The sequence below is a fragment of the Crocodylus siamensis genome, chromosome 11 (genome assembly GCF_052110815.1).
Source record: "Crocodylus siamensis isolate JL-2025a chromosome 11, ASM5211081v1, whole genome shotgun sequence".
NCBI lineage: Eukaryota > Metazoa > Chordata > Crocodylia > Crocodylidae > Crocodylus > Crocodylus siamensis.
Window position 1 is genome coordinate 5789965 of NC_143405.1, and position 6978 is coordinate 5796942.

At 47.8% G+C, this 6978-nt stretch overlaps 1 long non-coding RNA gene across 3 annotated transcripts; it reads right to left on the bottom strand.

Annotated features, from left to right (window-relative positions):
• Nucleotides 1-2692: 2692 nt before the first annotated feature.
• On the bottom strand, nt 2693-6591 carry LOC149855307 (uncharacterized). 3 transcript variants are annotated; one of them, XR_016438483.1, is made up of 5 exons: nt 6164-6591; nt 5810-6001; nt 5286-5401; nt 4843-5072; nt 2693-4746 (listed from the first exon to the last, which is right to left on the bottom strand). It is a non-coding gene; the product is annotated as an uncharacterized LOC149855307 (long non-coding RNA). The 3 variants fall into 3 exon arrangements; XR_016438482.1 differs by having other exon boundaries at nt 5286-5463; nt 5792-6001; nt 6203-6590; XR_016438481.1 differs by having other exon boundaries at nt 5286-5463; nt 5792-6001; nt 6164-6590.
• Between the last annotated feature and the right edge of the window lie 387 nt (nt 6592-6978).

The window sequence follows — 6978 nt, forward strand, 5'->3', positions numbered from 1 at the left end:
CTCGGTTTCCTCTGCCACCCTTTGATTTAGGTGGGCAGCACTTCCAGGCAGCAGCTGTCTGTGAACTGTATAGCGCCTATCACAGTGGGACCCTGAACATCATTGGGATGTCTAAATGCTGATGGCATACAAATAATAGTAGCCATCCGAGTCTGAGATGACTATACTTTTCCAGTTAGGAAACAGAAGCAAACTATATGACATCCAAACAGCTTGTAAATCAGCAAGAGGCCAAGAATTAGTCACAGAAATTATTTCTCAGAGTAACTGGAATCATTAAAAATGTGGAGAATAATTTGCAATGACTAATTGATTCACTCATTGCTTGAGCTGTTTCTGTAAAGATCCCAATTATCTCAAGCTCTGGTTATTTTGACGGCTGCCGCACTGACAACAATTTCTTCCATGCAGTGCCTCCATTTTTCCTCATTCCTGAGTTGCTGTCCTAAGAAACTCAAACGCGTTTCAACCTTAAGGTAACTATGAAGAACTGCGTGGCACATGACCACAGGGTCGGTGAGCTCACACATTTATATGAAATGCATATAAATGCCTTGTGGCAAACAAACTTCCTGATCTCTGGGCCTGTATAATGACTTTTGCTGAGATTAGATCTTTGCTATACCCAGCAATGATTTCCTATCTCTTACCGACCAGCGGCATGACGTTCATTGAAATGCCAGCCCTGCCTGCCCCTATTGTCGAGTTCCTCTGTAACAGCAATGGATTTTAGAGCCAAGATGACCACTGAGGTCATGGTGATGAATAGGGCCTGAAGGATTTAGGGCCATACCTTTAAATGTTTCCAGAGGCGATGATCTTCATTGCGTATGTTGCGTCTGTGGCTTCGCAGCTGAATCCTTAATGGTATTTTGGTTTAATGGGGTTTTTTGTACGAGTGCGTGCTGTATTCTCTTCACTCTACTTCCTTCTCACAGCTCCCCTCCTTCAGGAAACAAGATGAGAAAAAGCCAGATACATGATAAGGAGGATGCTTTTGATGGGTTTGTTACTCTTGGCTTTCTCTCAGCGGACGTGCTGCTTTAACTGCACATTTCACACGCTGTAATCCTCCTGGAAGAGCAGCACGGTGTTGGCTCAGTTTTGGCCAATTTCTTTGTAAAGCTGTTTGGAAGACGGGACTATCAAATGAATTTATATCAGCTCTGAGTCACCCTGACCTTTTCTTCTGCAGACAGCTTTGTGGCTTGGACTCACCTCGAATAGGAAGTGGCCTTTTACTAAAAGCTAGAAGCTGAGCTCTTGAGCAGTACCCAATCAATGCTGGGCATAAAATTAGAGATGAAGCTGTGTTTTGCTTCCTTATTCTTGGTCCTAAGCATAGTCTAAGTCTGCCTTGTCCCAAATGACACCAGCTAGCCATGGTGTTGCAGCAGCCAGGAATAGCTAGAACATATTCTAGCCTTGCAAACTTCCTCCCAGCTATGCCCCTTTATGCTGGAAACCAATAGCCGAGGCAACACAGAGCTGAAGGACTCCTCAAATGATTAGCTTTACCCACTATGATACTATGATACCAGGGTCAAGAGTCTGACCTCTATCAATATTAGCAGGCACAGTTTCCCCCGCAGAAATGCAAGTTTCCCCAACCCCCATGTGTTTGAAAAGCCTGTTCAGCTCTTCAAGTATAGATTTTCTCTCCAAACCAAAAATCTACACTGCCCTTTTTAGTGAAATGTTGTCAATCAGTCCAGCCCTGATGAAAAACCCAGCACTAACAAAGCAGTCTATATGACCTTAGAGCAGCCCCCAGCACAGAAAAAAAAAGCCCCAGGCCAATAACAGCAGGTCAGGATATAGATTTCAGCTGCAAACTGGCAGCCAGGCTGAGTTAAAAAAATGATCACTTTTAAATAATGAACCGTACCTTGACAGTGTCCTAACAAGGGAGGTTCAGAGGACATTTCCTGGGGATTATAACCAGCTGGAGGAATTAAGCCCAGCTGTTTTTCTCATTCCCAGTGATCTGATCTGGGATAACACATCTTTTTGTTGTTCTAACCCGCGTGGATGTTTCTTCTTTGCCCAAACAAAGATCATTTCCCCGTGGAAACCAGTTTCCGCATAACCCTAGGTTTCCTAACGTATTGCAAAGCTCTTGGATCCTGCTCTGCATACCACTGGCCCAGGTAGGCCTTGCAATGCTGAGCAAAACGACCCATTTTTTATTGAGCTAGTCGGGAAGCAATGTTGATTATCTTCTGCAAAGAAAGTATGAAACATCTTTTCATGGCTTTGGGGTTTGGTGTTTTTTCCCCCCCCTGATTTTTACCCTTGTAGAAAAGGGAGAGTGACAGAGTGAGGAAAGAAACTCCTTAACCCACAGGGGAAAAATAATAGTTCTTCATGGGAAATCCAAGAAAAAAAGCAACCCAAGTAAGAAAAAAAATTCTGCAAAGATTTTAGCTGAGCGGGTTTTGTGAAATACTTTAGCAAAAAATGCTAATGAAAACCCTGTCCATGGGGCAGGAAACCACCAATAAGGAGCAGGAATGCCCCTAGCCCCATGGATGATATTGGACAAACCATTCCCCACACTTCCATTTCCCCATCTATAAAACAGGGATACCGATCTCCTTTTAGTGTTCAATAAAAACTAAGTCTGATTGTTTCAGGGATGTATTTGATAGCCGTGTTGGCCTGCGACAAAAGAAAGGCAAAACTCTAAAACTCTTGGTTCAGAGATGATGCCGTTTATTAGACCCATGAAGAAATCTCAACAAAATTACCTTTCTTTGCAAGCTTTCAGGCACATGCACTATTCTTCAGGCTGAGGGAAAATTAAAGATGGTCCAAGTCCCCATCAGTAGAAAATAAACTTCATTTTGCACAGGGGAAGCTGGTCTGATTTTTAGCATGAATGATTTTTTAGGAGCGTATGGAGCAGTAAACTGGGAATTGCTATATGTGTCTTTTCTGTAGTGCCCCACAGAACGACAGGTTTGGAGCTAGCACAGTACTGAGCATTTCCAGGGTTATACAATTTGCATTAACTATAGAAATCAGCCTGAGTCACAGAGTTTGATCCAAGCCCAGCTTTTCCCAAGTTTTTGAGGATGTTCCAGTTTGTTAATCTGAAGTTTGGTTGTAGTTTTTTGTCATGCCAAGTATTACTACTCCTTAGAACTGGTACCTACTTGCAAGGTATCATAAAGGGAAAGTGCTGACCAAGAGTAGGAAAAATTCAGGCATTTCTGTTGATGATGAGAACATCTACAATTTTACTACAGTGCAGCTCAGTGGGTTTTTGTGAGACAGAACGGGATGCGAGAGGCAAGAGGATGGAAAAGCCGACAGCGATACCAAGATGGGGGGCCTAATGGTAGCGGTGACACTCTCACAACATTAAATGATGGAAGATTTCCCTGAGGTCTCTTTTGTGGGTACTTGTACATAGGAACCCTGTTCTAAAAATTGCCAAATCGTTCAAAACAACTGAATTGTTGGAAGTTTTTGTCCCGGTAGATTGAGCAAATCAGGCAGAGAAAAAGTAACAAAGTCAGGGTGTTCAAGTGAGGAGCTGTCTCCAAAGAGCTGAAGGGTGTTTTGCAATGAAAATAACCCCTCTGAACTCCTCCTCAGTTGCACATGGTTGCATTTGGTCCTGTGAAAACACCTTGCTCATTAAAGCTGTTGGCCACTCGCTGGGGCGTTTTCCACCGTTGTTATTGTGGTATTGGCTTGCGAACCAAAAGACGGCACGCCCGGCCTCAGTGCCTTGCTATGGCAAGCTCCATCCACCTGGAAACAGTGGGGCTGGTAGGGCGGCAGGCTGCTTGGCACAGGAGGGGAAAGGATGGCCACTGGTCCCTATGACTAAAAGGCTGAGACCGGCTGAGCTTGGCAATGGGAGTTTAGAGCCCTGAATGCTGCAAGCCCTTCCTCACGACTTGTGGCCCCTGGGCCCAAGGGACACTCGGAGAGATGGGGAAGAAGTACAGCACCCTGGTCCATTAAAAGCTGCCATTACCACGAGCTGCTGCCCCTGCCACGTCCTCACTCGTCGAGAAGTTAGGAGCCAGCAGATGTGTAGAGCAAGCTGCCCTTGGGTCCCAGCACCGAGCCCTCTGGCTGGGCTTTGTAGCACTCAGTTAAATGGGTCTTCCTCCTAAGCTGGCTCCAAGCATCCGAGGAACAACACTGGATGAGAGGCAAGACCAGAGGGAAGAAAGCAGGATTTGTCCTGTAATGCATTAGCAAATAGGACTCGGTGTGTATTCACCGCTGACGCCAGGGACTCTACACTGATTTACACCAGGTATGGTGTTCAGACAGGAGTCTGAGTGACCTCGTAACTATTTAAAGCACTTCCCAGCACACTGAGTCACGCAGGAACAACGCGCCAACGCGTGGAAGCTGAGACCCGTCGTACCCGCAGCGCCTGATTCTGAGAAAAATATCCCAATTACAACGGCGTGCCAGAGCTACCCAGGAAAGTGCTCCACGGTGACTCCCACCCAAGCACAGCCAGGTCCAGATGCAGGTGGCCAGGGATGCTGTAGCTGGCAAAGCGAATCAAACTCTGCCATGCATCTACTGAGGCATCTCGAGCAAGGCTAAAGATGTCATCCTCCCTCTCTGCTCGGCCTTGGTGAGAGCACGGCATCCACTTCTGCATCCAAAGGAGGGTCACATGCATGGTTAGAGGTCGTATGAGGAGAGGCCAAAAGAGTTGGGACTGTTCAGCCTGAAGCAGAAAAAACTCAGAAGGGACTTGGTGGCAGCCTGTAAGTATATAAAGGACATACATCAGGGCCCGGGGGAGCATCTGTTCACCAGGTTCCCCCAGGTGAGAACAAGTAATAATGGGAACAAACTTACTGAGCATTGCTTCAGACTAGACATCAGGAGGCGCGACTTCCCGGTCAGGGCGGCTAGGGTCTGGAACCAACTTCCAGGAGAAGTGGTGCTGGCTCCTACCCCGGGGGTCTAAGAGGAGGCTAGGTGTACACCTTGCCGGGGTCATTTGACCCCTGTACTCTTTCCTGCCATGGCAGGGGGTCGGACTTGATGATCTGCTCAGGTCCCTTCCGACCTTAGAAACTATGAAACTAGACATAAGGAAAAACTTTACAAGTCGAGTGCCAAGGGTCTGGAACAGGCTCCCACCCTGGTGATCAAAAAACATCTTAATGCCCATCTTGCTTAATGCCCATCCCAGCAGCCTTTGCTGCCCAAGTGCAGGGGGCTGGACCCAATGATCCGTAAGGTCCCTTCCAGCCCCTAACATCTATGAAACTATGATGACCTCCTCTCCTTATCACCTTGTCATCTGCTTTGCAGAGGGAAACTGCTCTCTTCCCTCTTGACAGCTGGGTTGCAGGTGAAACAGGTCCCGAATCACAATCCACCTGGCCTGGGGTTTCCAAAATGTCACCGACTGGAATTGCAAAGCAAGACAGCGCTGGTCATTTCCCTTGGTTGTGATCTGACTCTGCTGCCCTGGAAAAGTAGAGAAAAGCAGGGCGTGCCAATTCATCCAGTCTGTCTTTTGCTCTCCTGAATTCACTGGTGACTGCCCCTATTATGGACCTTGCCTGCTTAAGGAGAAACCCAATCCCTGATTTCCTACTCCGCGGAGAAAGCCCAGGAAGGAGGTTACGGCCCTAGATTACATCTCAGAAGACTTGAAAGCCCTTTACAGCTCTGCTCCAGACTCACTATGGCCACGTCTATATGTAGCTGGGCTCGCCATCCTGGCCTCCATCCCACTGCAGCACTGCCTTTCTGCACCCCATCCTCTGCCCTGGGGGTAGGCACTGTATCTTACTACGGGTTTGTCCAGCACCTAGCACAGCGGGGGCCCCAGTCTTGGTAGGAACATCCAAGTGCTTCTGCCGTGCAAACTTTAGATCAGACCAAGAGCTAGTCTGTACAGGGATACTCAGGAGATCCATCCGCATTAGCTCATAGAGCGGCCAGATTATATTATATCAGACATCTGTAGGCACGTGCGTATTCAGAATCAAAGGGGCTGCACCTGGAAGGGAAGTAAGCAGGGTTCAAAGCGAGCCGTCACCTCTTCAGCTAATCCAGATGAACTGCCCTACGTGCCCCTGTCTAAACCAGCCCCTGGGATGGGAATCCGCCCTTTCTCCCCGTTTCAGCAAGGCATCCCCTCTAATGCCCCACACCACCGAACTCAGACTCGCCGCCCCGTGATGGCTCCAGGGTCACATACGGCCTGACTCCGATCCGCGCGCGCCGACGGCTGCAGACGAGGCCTGTGGGAGCAAAGGAAAAATCAACAAGCCCTCCCCCAAAAGTAAATTCCCATATTCGGCGTCTCGGACATCCATGCAGCCCGTAGGAGGATAAAGGCAGAGAGAGAGATAAACAATTTCCTACACGGAGCGGCGGCCCAAACCCATCTTACAAGAAACACATGGTCTCTGACACAATATTTAGCTCTACTGTAACATGGTCCATTTGGAGGCTGGTGGTTGTGTGGAGCTCTGTAGTAAAACATTCTTTCCTGGTAACAAAAAAATAAAAACTCTTAATAATAATAATTGTGGTTAACTCCATAAGGGCTGGAGAGCAAGACTGAAGCAATCCCTTGTAGGGCAATGATTTGCTTCAGTCTCTTGGCAAAGTGCAAAGAAACCACACCCTTGGGCTGGATCGAAGCAGCTTTCCCCTGGCAGGCTTTGAACCCTCGACTCCAGCCTGTTTGGCCCACAGAAGAGGACGTGGGGAGTTTTTTATGGGGTGGGGGGTGTAGGGTTTTCCCCTCTATGCATGGCTCCTTTGGTATTAAAACAGTTAAGCAGCACAGCAAGGATTGCGACGTTCGGCCAGAGAGAAACGGCTCGCTTGCCTTTTCTTTTTTTTTTCTTTTCGGCTTTTCTGCTCGCTAGCTCGGGAGCTTACAGTTGGAGCTGTCACTTGGCTCCGTCTGCCAACATATTGCAGGGGTTAGCAAGAGTTACATCATTTGGCCTCGAAGGACGCGCT